Source organism: Carassius auratus, chromosome 4, assembly GCF_003368295.1.
Source record: "Carassius auratus strain Wakin chromosome 4, ASM336829v1, whole genome shotgun sequence".
Lineage (NCBI taxonomy): Eukaryota > Metazoa > Chordata > Actinopteri > Cypriniformes > Cyprinidae > Carassius > Carassius auratus.
Window position 1 is genome coordinate 10,494,681 of NC_039246.1, and position 14,420 is coordinate 10,509,100.

Sequence of the window (14,420 nt, forward strand, 5' to 3'; positions counted from 1 at the left end):
ATAGAGAAGGCTTAGCTCATAGTTATTTCTTAGCTCATGCTAACGTTGCCTGGTAACCTTACCGGAGCGTCTGGTCACGTAACTCATGTAATATTCAAAAGCCACGCCCTCGCGACTAACGATCGCTACCAAAGCCCACTCTGAGCCAATCAGCTACGGCTACTTATCGCACGCCACGGCGTACCATTAATATTCATAAGCTACGCTTTCGCCGTAGTAGGATTTGTAAGTTCGCCGCGTCTCACTGTCATGCGCAACGGTGGCACTGCCATGTTGGATCGAAAGCTCGGTGCACAGGAGTTCAGATGAAAGTTTAGAGTCTCAAGACGACATTGGATAACCAAACGAGGATCGCGATTTATTTCTAGGACACAAGACCTCTCTCAACCCACCCCCGGCCGAGACACACAGGTCTGATTATGAGAGCCTCCGGTGATTAGAGATCAATGAACACATATTTTCTGTTAAACACTTCCTGATCACAAGTTCACACCGTCGGATTGTCAAAAATGAGCGGTCCTCCTTCAATTAAGAGGCCTGCGATGAATAGTGGCTCCATTCTTCTCACTCCTCAAGAAAACGAAGTGCTCTTCAGCCATCTGGAAAAGAAATGCACCGTAAGTTCTCACGCATTTGCTTGATTTCTTTGTCAGGTAGTGTTCAATCACGCTGCGGGATGTTATCGACTCGATACGGTGTTACTAATGAATGTGACACTTGGATAATCCATTTACAGAATATAGACACACACTGTATCCAGTTGACAAATCATCAAAGTTTATCACGCGCATCTGTCTAACAATGTGTTTCTTTATCAAGAATGATTTCAGAGTTTCAGGCGTGACACTTTTCGAAGCAAATATGATGACCTCCTTCTTGAAACATAATGACAGCTATACATGTTTGCGTATCAAGCCATATAAACGAGTCGTGTGGCTTTGCATCAATAGTTCATCTTATTTAATTAAAAATAGGTGAACTTGATCAGGTGTTAATCATATTGGCACATGCATTTTTGTTCCTCTCACAGCGTGATTTATTGACAGATGAATCCTGTCACCTGACAGCGCCTCATAAAACTCTTCCTCCTCCTCTGACCTCTCGGATTCACAGAAAATAGCCCTGGTTTCCAATACGAGACACTGACCTTTTCATTTCCAAATCTACTTCATGTGCAATGATAGTAAACCAGGTTTTCATAACTAAAAATGTGAATCTACTAATATTTTTCAACAAATATTATGTAAAATTAGATAAATGTGCATAAAATTGCACTTTTAAGCCATTAAGGCAATGCTCAAGGTTTTTTTTTATTCATTTATTTATTTTTTCTCATTTGCTCCTACCAATCTTGAATATTGGGCTACATTCGTGACAGTTTAACCAGACATTCAAGATTGGTAGGAGCCACTGAAAAAAAAAAAAAAAAAAAAACATTGAGCCTTAGCTGAAATGGATTAATTTTTATGCACATTTATCTAATTATACTAACATTTACTGTATAATATTAGCATGTTTTAGAACTAACTCTAGGCAAAATGTCCACCTTGTAACATTAATTAACAATCTCAAAATAACTATACACTATGCAAAATAATCAGCCCTGATGATTTATATGTTAATGTGTCAAAGATGAGACGTCCCATTTTGGTGTCTTCATCTAATGAAATTACCAAAGTGATTTTATATACATAAAAGCATATTAAATTCAAGCAAAGTGTCTACTGTCATGTTTCAAATAACTTTTATGAAAATATATGAAATAATGTTCCACTGTCATTCAGCTTAATATATGTAAAAATAAAACATATAAATGGGGGGAAAAAAAATCTAAAAATGAAACATTCTGACAATTTTACTTATTTAAATATTACTTAAAAAAAAAAGTGCCAATACATTTTATTGTATTCTAAATTATTAAAAATAATAATGAATGAATAATACTAATGAAAATAAAAATAAATAGGACACATAATGTATAATGTATGCTATATTAAACTTAATTTTTTTGATGCTTAAAAACTGTTTGACCCTTATTCATTTCAAGTTGCACCTTTTTATTATGCAGCGATAGGTCACTCAAGTTTTTAGTGCACTACAGACACGTTCCCTTATTGTTTTGTTAATCATCAGTTTAATCAGATTTTGTTCTTCAGGTAGCTTCCCTTTTCACACGAGGGCACACTGGTTTCCAAAAAGCCTCGTTTCTCTGTGCGAAACAGGATCTAGGTTTTAGTTGTGGGAATTGTCGCGCAAAATTCAGAGTTTCTCTTGCATGACACGAGTCCTTGAATGCCTCTCATTCCTGGCAGCGTTGGTTGATGACGCTGCTTCTCATATGTTTACTATCTCAATGCATCCCAAAGGCTTCGTCACCTGGTGAAATATTTATTTTTTAAGTCTTTTTTTTATATATATATTCCAATGGCGTGTTGTGGCATGACTGTAGTGGGTGTGTTCTTCACATCTCTCTGAGGATTCAGTTCAACTGCTGTGAATCACAGAACCATGAGTTTGTGACTTCAAAACTTGTCATTTTCTTGTTAGTATCCTGCCAGTGGGTTTGCTAGTTAGGGAGCTTTAGCTGCATTAGTTTTAGACAGGATTGCACATTTGTGAGGATGTGGTCCGGTGGGCCTCTATGATTTTCTGCTGTTGCTGGCAGTATGTGGTTCTCCTGCTTGTGAATGTAGGGGTTGGAGAACCAGTCTATCCTCTCAGGTAGTTCCTGCTGGCCAGGTTTCTGTTATTTTTGGTTGTTTGAACTGTGAGGAAAGCTACTTCTTGAGTGTGTAATGCATGATAGCAAGGTCATGGATTCTTCAGCATTTCTTTGATCAAAAATAAATAAAAACAGAAATATTGTGAAAAAAGTATTCCAAACTAAATGAACTTTTTTTTCTGTTTTAATGTATTATAAAATGTAATTCATTCCTGTGACGCAAAGCTGAATTTTTAGCATCATTACTTGTCACATGTTCCTTCAGAACTCATTCTAACATGTTGATTTGTTGCTCAAGATAAATTTCTTCCTATTAATGTTTCTTAATATTTTTTGTGGATACATTTTTTAATCAAAATTCTTTAATTTAAAAAAAATATAAAAAAAATTCAAAAGAGCAGCATTTCTTGGAAGTAAGAATATTTAGTAACATTTTAAATGTCTTTAATGTGAATTTAACACCTCCTTGCTGAATAAAAGGAGTTATTTCTTTCCAAACAATAGCAGGATTCGCAGCAAACAGTGGCTCTTTCCTCTGATGTCATCCGAGTGCATGCACGAGTGTTGAGTACATGTACGTCACGTCACCAGATTTCATCCAGAGGGCTGCAGCTAATAATGAGAGATAAGCTGCGAGACAATGTCGCACACCCTCGTGTTCGGATGGATGCGCCTGACTTTGAGTAATGACTGAAATGAACTGATAATAGACGGCCGCTTCATTCAGCCAATGAGAGTGCAGAAGCCCCTCTCGCTGTGTGTGTGAGATCCTGCTCCTCTGGCTTTTATCTTGTTGTTAATGGAAGCTTCGAGTGTGTCTGTAACTCAAAGACCTGCACTTCAGTGGGTTGTTCAGACGTGTGGCGTGGCTGCATTCCCGACTGGGATCCTGGCAGGGCCGTCTGGCTTTGCTGGTCCGCTCTCTTATGTAAATCATCTGGCCCATCCTCAGAATGGATGCTGATCGTTCATTCCCGAAAGTGGCTGTTTGGCGAGGACGTCTTCATGCATAGTGCAGCCATTCACTTAAAAGTGCTGCTCGGACGTTTGCGATTACATCACATGTCACGAACGCAGTTTTTAGGAGTAGCTTTAACAGTCCTTTGTGGCTCTTCGCTCAATATTGACTGGCTCTTCTGTTCTGATTCCTCGCAGCTGGTTCATCTCAGGTCAGATGGTTGATTTGTAAACTCAGCCGTTTAATTAGATGCATGCGTTGTTTCAACTCGTGTGTATCCTTGTTTTTCCACAAAGGCGACATATTGAGGAAAGTAGGATTTTGACTTTGGTTTTTAGTGTCTGGCCAAACCTTTTAATTCAAACTAACCTGCAAAAACATGATGGGCGTTATATGGAAGCTTATTTCCATCATGAAAAAAATAAAATAAAAGATCATTGCAACTTTAAATTTTTTCTCTGAATTCTGATTTTATGTTTTGTAATTCTAAGTTTGTTACACAATTCTCACAATTCTGAGAAGAAAAGTCACAATAGTGAACGCAATAACCTTTTTTTTACATTTTATTCCATTTAAAAAAAAGCCATTGCTTGTAGACTTTGTAGAAATTGGTTCTTTTGTATTACATATGCATGCTGGATTTAACTCTGTCATTCTGTGTAATATTGAAAATGATCTATGATTATATAGCTGTGCTTTTTCGCCAAGAGGTTCGTCTGTGGTCACAATGTGCATAATGCGGCGTGTTCCTCTTGATTAGTTTGAGAGCGTGTCTCATTCACTGGCGTTGTGACCGGCAGCTTCGTGAGGAGACTGTGAAAGGCGTCCTGAGGTGTTTGATATGATGATGTCCTCTACAGAGTGACCGTTGTATGTCCAGAGCTGTTGAACGCCACAGTTTGTGGCATTCTGAAGGCATTTCTTTAAAATTGACCACTTTACAGCACATGCACCAATTAGGCAAAGATTACCAATGTTTGCTTTTGGACATGCATCATGTGAAATCATACCGAAGCAGCATCTGTTTTCACCGTGGGTTAATGTGAGCTACATAAGCAGCTGCAGCATGCCGTTTGACTGACAGATTTGTTTGAATTCTGCCGTTTCTTTTCTGTTTCTGCAGAGTTTGTGTTCAGCCGTGGTGCAGGTCTATGGAGCAGACAGAAACTCGTCATGGGTGAAGAAGTGCTGTGGGGGTGGCCTGTGTGGTGAAAGACAGCGCTCAGAGATCTTACTTTATCAAGGTGTTTGATATGAAGGTAAGTCAACAGACACATCTGGGCACCTTTCATTGAGCCAAACATGGTTTAGCTCAATATCATGAACTTTTATTAAGAATATAGCAGTTATATTCATGTATGTTTTATTTTTATATTATTTTATTTCTATTTAAATGTATTTTATGGTTTTTATTTTGTAAAAAATATAAATAAAATGTATCCTTTAGTATTTTAATGTTAATGATTTAAATTACAGTGTATTTTTGTATGTTATCTTATTAAATTATATAAATAAAATATATTCTTTAACTTTAAAATGTATTTATTAATTACAGTCATTTAAATGTTGTTCATATATTATTTTTTAATTTGTTCATAAAATGAATAAATATAAGTAAACTAAATTTGGTCATAGGTAAAATAAGTTTATTTTATTAATAACTTTAATTATCATGCACATTAAAATTTAATTTAGATTTTGTTTTATTAAAGAAATTATGATTTACTTAGATTTATTTTCATTTTTTTATTTGTATACTATTTTATTAATTCTGATTAAATTAAAAACTATATAAATACAATCTACGTTAATATCAAGTTAGTGTCTTTGTGTTAAGTACAGAGTTTCTTTTTCTGCTTTGACAGGAGGGAAGACAGTTGTTTGATCAAGAGCTCTACAATAACTTTTCATTCAGCTGCTCCCGGCCGTACTTCATCACATTTGCAGGAGATGTAAGTGTGCAGATCTTGTGTCTACATGCCCTTTGTGTTTTTCCAAGCTATAATGCTGTATGTTTAGGCAGATGTGCCATCATGGACACAGAATGATAAAGCTGGAGTTAAAATTAAAGTAAACATGAAATGTAATTAGTTTGCTTTGGTCTTAGGATGCATGATTCATCCATGCACTTTATCCTGGAAAAAGTTTGTCTTCATAATCTTTTGTTAAAATGTAAATCCAAACTTTTACTCTAAAGTGTGATGCATTCAAAAAGTCAAATTAGTTGCAAATGCCGTTTTGTGTTCATTTTTAAAGATTTAAGTTGAAGGGTTTTCCTGTTTGAATAACTCTTCTAGATCCATCTATGTTTTGATTTATGATTTCCTATCTGTCTGGAGTGTATATAAAGCATCTTTAATGTGTGTTTGTCCTTAGACGTGCCAGATCGGTCTCAATTTTGCCAGTGAGGAGGAAGCCAGGCGATTCAAGTCTGCAGTCAATGAAATTCTGAATAAAAGAGGGAGGAAAACTGGTAAGTGCAACAGCATATCAGCTTGTTTCTGTCCTTCACTTCATAAGCTGGGTCTCTGTGTATTCTGCTGGAGAAACATCATCTGGTTTTCTTCTGACATGATTCAGTCGTTCCCTCTTTATCTACTTCTGTCGCTCTTTCCCAGGATTTCCTTCCTAACTAACGAAGGCTCCTCAGACCGTTTCTGTTTGTGCCACGTCTTGCTCTTTGATGTCTGCTTCTTATTAACTCCGCTCTTTAACCACTCTTTGTGTTGGCTGACTCGGCAACTTTCCCCAGGACAAGAAGAGGATTTTATATTTGATTCTTTTCCCATACATTTCCGACTTCTAGTAAACAGACAGCTTCTCTGATCTTTCCTACAGCACTAGATTGATCTCAAATCTCAGCTTCTTGCTCTCTCACTAATAAACCTCACATTTAATATTGCGCAGGGGTGAATTCAGTAGTAATGTTTCTCTTTATTGTGTCTTGCAGAAAAAAGACGTGACCCACCTAATGGTAGGTTGTTTACTGGTGAATTACATGAATGTTAATTCTTTCTAGACTTAACTTTAAACATGACTGATAAAGTTTCATTATTATTATTCTACCGACTTTTTTTTATTTATTTTTTACTATGGGCTGAAATATGACCAGGGCTTGTCTTCACAGTGGTGATGGTCTTTTAATTGTAAGGCCCCAAGGGGCTGTCAACTACCGACCCAATTAACATATGTTTACAGTCCATTTTCCCATTTACCATCCACCCCAAAGGAAAAAAATCCAGCTATACCGGAAAATCTGGCCCCTGAGTCACTTCCATCCTATAGACAAGCAATGCTGAAGCTTTGAAGTAGCATGAGCTTTCACCAAATCAGCTATAGAAAAGCAGATTTTGACTTCAAATGTCTGCTTTTTTAACAAAACAAGACTATTTTGGTGTCTGTGGATGAGCAACAATACAAATATTAGACTTTTAGTTAATCTGAGAGGATTTTCTCTGCTGGTTATATGAATGTAGTAGTTAGTCAGCATTTTTCCAGTTACAGTTACCCGGTATGGACATCCGTCTCAGGTGATTTAGCGCCCCCTGTCTGCGTGGAGGGTTTCTCATTGGTGTAGAATTATAGTGTGTCCTTATCACACAGTGCTTAGACGAACCCAGGAGATTTGCGGCAGCTTATTGCTGGCTTTAACGGTTATGTAAAATCCAGAGGTTGTGTATAATTTGCTGGGATTAAAAAGAGGCGGTTCTTTATGGCTTCAAATCCTGGCAGAGAAAAGCAAAAGCAGCCTGAACCAGACCTGCGTCGTAGACATTCACATGTGTTCAGAGATGATGTTCTGCACCACTTTTTTGTCCGCACCGACTGATGAAATACTTGATGGGGCTTCGGATTTGGGAGGTTGCCTGGCTCCCCTGCAGTGCCTCGTACTCCCGCAGGACGAGCTGTATGGTTCGTTCTCAGACCCCGTGGCTAACCTGCGGCACAGCGAGCGCACCTGTGTGGTGATGGGTAAAATCCTCCTGAACTTGGGTTTAGGGGGTGGAGACATTAGCGGACGCTGTAGCCCGTCGTTTTTACTATCGCCCGCTTACGGTCTCGAGCGCGAGGATGCAGGTAGGTCATGGCCTGAGATGCTTCATATAGTGTCTCGGAAGACTTTTAAATGGTTGGACGAGGTGCTTTATTGGCCGGTTTAGGCTTGATGCAGTTTCTTGTGTTCAGTGTATTTGAAAAGTGTTTGATTATGGAAGCCTGTTTCTGCCATGGAAGAAAACAATTTAAAAACAATTGCAAATTTTTTTATCTCTCAATTTGCACTAATATATAAACAAAGAAATAATACTTCTTTATCACAATTCTGAACTTTATTCACAATTTTTCTGAATTCTCAGTTTAAATTTCACATTTCTGCTGTTTTTCTTCTTTAAATCTCGTAATCTCCCAGTTCCCCAAATTTGGAGTTTACATCATATAATTCTGAGGTGAAATCTGTTTTTTTTTTTTTTTTTTTCTGAAAAAAATGTAATCTTGCAAGTGACTTTTTTTCCTCCTAATTTTGAGTTTACATTTTGTAATTCTGAGTCGTTGTTTTATATATATATTTTCTTCTTTCTTTTTTTTCCCTCAAAATTGCAAGAATTAGGAGATATAAACTTATGAACTGTGTGCTTTTTACATAGAGTATACATATACACAATGTCAGAAACAAGCTTCCAAATTGTTTTATCATATCAATTAATGCATAATTAATTAAATGAGTTTGATTGTGACAGTTTCAGCACCATCGGCACCATCAGCACCATCGGCACCTTCAGCACCTTCAGCACCTTCAGGACCTTCAGGACCAATACTTCCAATGGCAACGGTGGACATAAAGAACCCTGAAATCATCAACCAGCGTTATCCAAATAACACTCAAATGAACAACTTTAACATCCACAGCAACTTTAACAAAAAAGACAAAGGCAAAGGCAAGAACAACAAAAAGAAGAAACTGTCCAAAAATGAAATCGGCACCCCAAGCAATTTCCAGTGAGTTTGCTTTTATGTTCAGAGCGACTTGGTTTCACGTTTCCCTTTCTAGCACCGTTAGCTTTGACCAGGTACTGCGTACACTTCCTTATGCACTAAACACTAAAGCTGCTATATCAAATCACAGTTCCTGTTAGATTCCTGGACGTTCGCTTAGTGTGTTGTGATGCAAAGTATAATCAGATGGACGCTTGTTTTTAATCCCATGTAATGTATCCCAGACGTGGATCATCTGGCCGTTGTATTCCTGGAATCATGTTAAAGTCGGATGAGACTTCCTTAAACCTGTTTATTGATGTACTTTAATCTGTTTTACTTTTTATTTGCTCAATGCATTTACAGGTTCTAAGCCGTTTGCCTCATATTTCTTTATTAAAATGTTTTTTTTTTTTTTTTTTTTCAGGCATGTAGCGCATGTCGGCTGGGATCCCAACACAGGCTTTGATGTGAGTATTTTTGCCACTACATGTTTACATTTAATGCATGTCCACTTTATTTACATGTTTTCAGCATTTTCCGGTTCAGAGGTCACATCAGGATATGATTCACAATTGCTAGTCATCTCTTACACAATGTATTTGGAGGGGCTGTTTCTTTATAATCCAAAACAATCATTCTCCCAAAAACAAGGATCATATTTCACGCGTTGTGTTCACGAGTGTGTATTGGATCTGTTGCTCCAGTTTCTAATTTGAACTCCCCTGAGTGAGAGATTACATAAAGGGGATTTATTAGGGGTTATGGTGTGATTGCTCTGGTAGGATGTCTGCCGGAGCAATTTTTCATTATCAGAGGAAAGAATTAAGCCCAAAGCTAAGCGGCACACTCATCTGTTTCTGCGGTTTAAGAGTATTCTGAAATATTGTGGCAACCAAAAGTCTAAAATGTTATGTTTTGAAAGATTGCATTATATAATACATTATGATCAAACTGAGTGGCATTTATTCAGCATAAGAGCATTTATTTTATTTTTTTATTTTTTTACACAAAAATAAATGTATTAGATTTTCAGTGATTTAAAAAAAGGATATATTTGGTTATTTCTTGGAAATGCACTGGAATACACTGTTGCTGCAAAAGCATGGAACATCACAAATGAGGAATACTGCAGCAGAAGTGATGTATCCAGATTCTGTCCTCTCACGTTATACTTTTGTTTGTCTTTTCTCAGTTGAATAATTTGGACCCAGATCTAAAGAACCTGTTTGACATGTGTGGCATTTCTGATGCCCAGCTCAAAGACATAGAGACGTCTAAAGACATCTACGAATTCATTGAGCAGAGAGGAGGAGTAGAGGCTGTCAGAAACGAACTTCGACGACAAGGTGAGTCCAAGAGTTTGCGTGCAATTATTGGGTGTTTGAACGCTCAAAGTATTAGAACTGAGCTAAGCAGACCTTATCTTATGTTGTACTATAATGAAGTAATGTTTAAATAATTTGCCCTTCAGGACCCCTGAGGTATTGTGGTAGGTTTCTTTCACCCTTTTGCATGAGTCTGCAGTGATAAAATGACCCAACAATCAAATAGGCACTGCAGTGGCCCAATCAGAAGCCTTGCATCCATTACTAAAAGTCTGCTGTGGGCTGATGTTGTGTGTGTCTTTATGGTTCATATTTGTAGCACCTCAAGTCCAAACCAGAGTTGGAGTTAAGACTAGACCACCAGATCCACACGGGTCCCTATTTGTTCAAGACAGGCTGAATTTAAAATAAATTGAAAATAAGCCTCTTCATTGAGAAGTCAGTTTACAAGATCAACACTCCAGCTCTGCTCAGATGTTGGAAGAACATCTCTTATGTTTTACTCACAGCTCACATATAAGATTTTCTCAGTCTAAAACTGATTCAGAGTCAGTATTTGAATAAGCACTGGTTTGCTGGAATAAGTTCAGCTGTGAATGAACACAGCTGCATGCTTGCTCCATCCTGTGACCGATTCAAGAACCCGGGCGTTAAACTTTTCTTTCTAAGTTGGGTTTGACTTTGAAGTGATTGCCTGCATTAGTGAGTTGTTGGACAAGGAAAGGTATGGGCAGGAAATATGGCAAAAATCTATCACTGTAACTCAAGTACAAACAAGTAACTGTAATACAATTAAACAATATATTTTTATTTTTAAAAAAAAATCTTATTTTTGATCAAGGACGCATTAAATCGATCAAAAGTGACCAAAAGTGAAAGTTTTTAACTTTCTACTCCATCTTTCTATAGCACCTCCACCTCCACCATCCAGAGGACCACCACCTCCTCAAAACTCGGCTCCTCCTCCCCCACCTCCCTCCAGAGGCCGAGGAGCGCCGCCTCCGCCGCCACCATCCAGAGGGCCCACCTCCGCTCCTCCACCACCTCCACCCTTCCGACCAGGTATGAGCGCACCTCCACCTCCTCCCCCCAGCAGAGGGCCTGGGTCGGCTCCCCCACCACCTCCTACACCCCAGCCTGCCTCCCTGTCTCCTCCGGCCCCTCCACCTCCTCCTCCTCCTTCAGTGGGCGGAGCACCACCACCGCCGCCTCCTCCGGGACCCCCTCCTCTCGCTCCTCCTCCGCTACCGGACGGGGATTTAGGGGAGGCGCCGGGGGGTAAATCTGCACTCCTGAACCAAATTCGAGAAGGGGCGCCGCTGAAGAAAGTGGACCAAAACAACAAGCCGCCCGCGTCCGGTGGTGGCCGTGACTCACTCTTAGACCAAATACGACAGGGCATTCAGCTTAAGAATGTAAGTACAGTGCTTTTATTTTTAAACCAATGACAGAAAATGTTTGGGAGGGGAAATATTGTTGTGATGGATAATCATCATATCAAGAATACAAATCCCTAAATCAAACAGTTCCTGACACAGTTGTCCATACATTTTATATATGCATGTATGAAGACTACTGTTGAACAGTTTGTGGTCAGTAAGGTTTTTTTATTTATTTAATGAATACATTTATACATTCAATAGATCAAAAGTGACAGTTAAAATGCTACAAAAGATTCTAATTTTGAATAAATGCTGTTTTATCGCAGTTTTCACAAAAATATTAAGTAACACAACTTGTTCACCTCTTCAAACATTTATAAGAACATTATTTCTTAAGAAATAATAAGAAATGTTGAGCAGCAAATCCTCATATTAGATTTCTGAAAGATCATGTGACAATGAAGACTGCAGTAATGATGCTGATAATTCAGCTGAATCTGCTAAATTTGAAAGTATTTTAAAAAAATGTTATTTTAAATTGTAATAATATTTCAGAATATTACAGTTTTTACTGTATTTTCAATTAAATTAAACAAATGCAGCCTTCGTGAACAGAAGAGATGTTTTTTCTAATTAATCTACTGACCCCAAACTTTCGAACACCTAGTATAGTAACTAGAAATAATTGAATTATTATGTAAATAAAATGATATTATATAGTGAAAGTCCAAATGTTTTATTATAATAGCAATTATATTCTTTGGCCAGACAAATACTAGAGATTTTTAGCAAAAAATCCCTGGAACTTGTCAATGAATCAGTGAAATGCATTGCCATTACTTCTTCAATTTAAAAAAATTTTGTGCTGCAATATTACCATCTCTTAGTACAACTTCCGTTCTATACTGAAAATAGCTCTTGATTTTAGGCATTGTGTTTTTTTTTTTTTTTTTTTTTTTTTACCCCAGTCGGTCATGAGAGCTGCATGCAGGTGAATAAAGTCGTTCTAATCATGTGACCTTTTCAGGTACAGGACACTACAGACTCTGCTCTGCCCACTGCTGCCCCCTCACCTGGGATCGTGGGGGCGCTGATGGAGATCATGCAGAAGAGGAGCAAAGCGATCCACTCTTCAGGTATGTGCCGAATGCCGACACAAGCTTTACATCAATTACATAAAGCTTTTAGGATTGTAATAGATGTCTTACTTGATTAAAAAGCAGAAAACGTAACATTCAATCCTTGGTTTTGTAGATGATGATGATGATGACGCAGAAGATTTTGAGGATGAAGATGAGTGGGATGAATGATGACCAGGGCTGGCCAAAGGAATTAAGGCACTACATTGCTCTTGACATTCTGAATCTTATAAAGTTGTAATGTAAATGGACGACCGATTTGCTGTACATTTCTGTTGCCTTTATGCTTTTTTGTATTAATCTGTGCAATACCTCATTTAATCTGTAAAGGTTTGTCATGCATCTCCTGTAAAGGTTTTATTTCCCTCTTCTGGTTTCATGTGCAATTTTACATCAAGTTGTCTTGAATTGTAGAGTTGAATGTTTTTGGGTCTTTTGTTTATTTTATTTTTCTTTGTCATTCTTTAAATGAACGTCGACTCTAAAGAACAAGATGAGCGAGTCTTAAATGACTCGAAGCAAGAACACTATTTTCATACTTTTCTCTTACCTTTTCTTATTCAGAAAATAGTTTAGTGCTGTTATTTTCTTAAAAGACATATTTAGCCCCATTGCTGATTTGTACATTTGCTCCGAGTTTGAGTCGGTTTCTATTTTTGCACGGATCAAAAGAAAAAAGTGGGGAAACGGCGCAATACGGCGGTTATGTTTACACATTGTGTGCTATAGCTACTATGTCAGGACTCTCCTTAACATTAGATGTGAGAAACACTACAGTTAATAGAAACAACCCTATTTGCATATGCTAGTTTGCATTTTACTGGCATTACAACAAATTTCATGGGCACTAGTTTTTTGGTTTTCTGTTGGTCAGCTACGGTTTATGTCAAAAGTTAATGTTTATGTGTGCCATTGAGAGAGAAAAAAACAAGAATCCTGAAATGGACCTTTGTGCATTCTCAATGTTTTACTAATAACTCACTGTGATGCATATACTTTTCACTGTTTTTAACAGTGTTGTAGAGCAATTCTAATATGTTTTCCAGTTTTTATCCTTTGTTCAACCAGGGTTGCTTTGCATTGAGACTTGAAACCTTTGAAATGAGGTTGAAAAAATTATATTAAAATCGTACACTCTAATAAATGTTCATATTTACAGAACCTTTGTGCATTTGGTTGTTTTATCTGTTTTACTTGGAGACACCATGCGGTAAGTCTAACTAAAACCTTGGAATCCATAACGTTTTCTTGAGTGAATAAATCAAAGTCAGGGTTTCTGTGGGTCTTAACAAGTCTTAATTACCCCTTCCACAAATGAAGGCCTTAAATCGGAGCAGAAATTCTTAATTTCATCACGTTTTGGCATACAATGTATGTGGACTGCAAGAAGAAGAAAAAAATCTTCCTCCGTATTTTGTTTTGTTTTCAAGTACAAATATCTAAACATATTTAAATAAAGATACAATTATTTTACTTCATTCTCCCTTTAGAAAACCTGCAGAAACCTTGCCAAGTGAACGTAACCACTGGTCATATAATTCGCTAAATACAAAGTTAATACTACATTATTATTTTTAAAACCACAGCCTGATATGGTATTACTTTGGTTTAGTTGGACAGTTGATTGCATCTGACATTTTATTCAAGTTATTTGGCAGGCATTAAGCATGCAAATAAACTGAATGATTTCTGTCATGTGAAATGATATTGTTATAGAATGGACTTTCTCATTTCCATGGGTTTTAGTTTTGTTGTTGTTGTTGCAATCTTCAGCAAGTGCAAATGCAAGTGTGATGCATATTGCAGAATTGGAACAAAATGTTTTAAAGAAGTGTTTTAGTTCCATTTCTGTTCTTCGTTCATAACATGTTTAACAACTTGCATTTTGTCATTGTGTCCTCATGTCATCAGAAATTGCAT

The 14,420-nt window shown here is 37.4% G+C and overlaps 1 pseudogene; it reads left to right on the top strand.

The window, feature by feature from the left end:
* The first annotated feature begins 216 nt into the window (after positions 1 to 216).
* LOC113067927 (neural Wiskott-Aldrich syndrome protein-like) lies at positions 217 to 13,569 on the top strand (annotated as a pseudogene).
* The last annotated feature ends 851 nt before the right edge of the window (positions 13,570 to 14,420 follow it).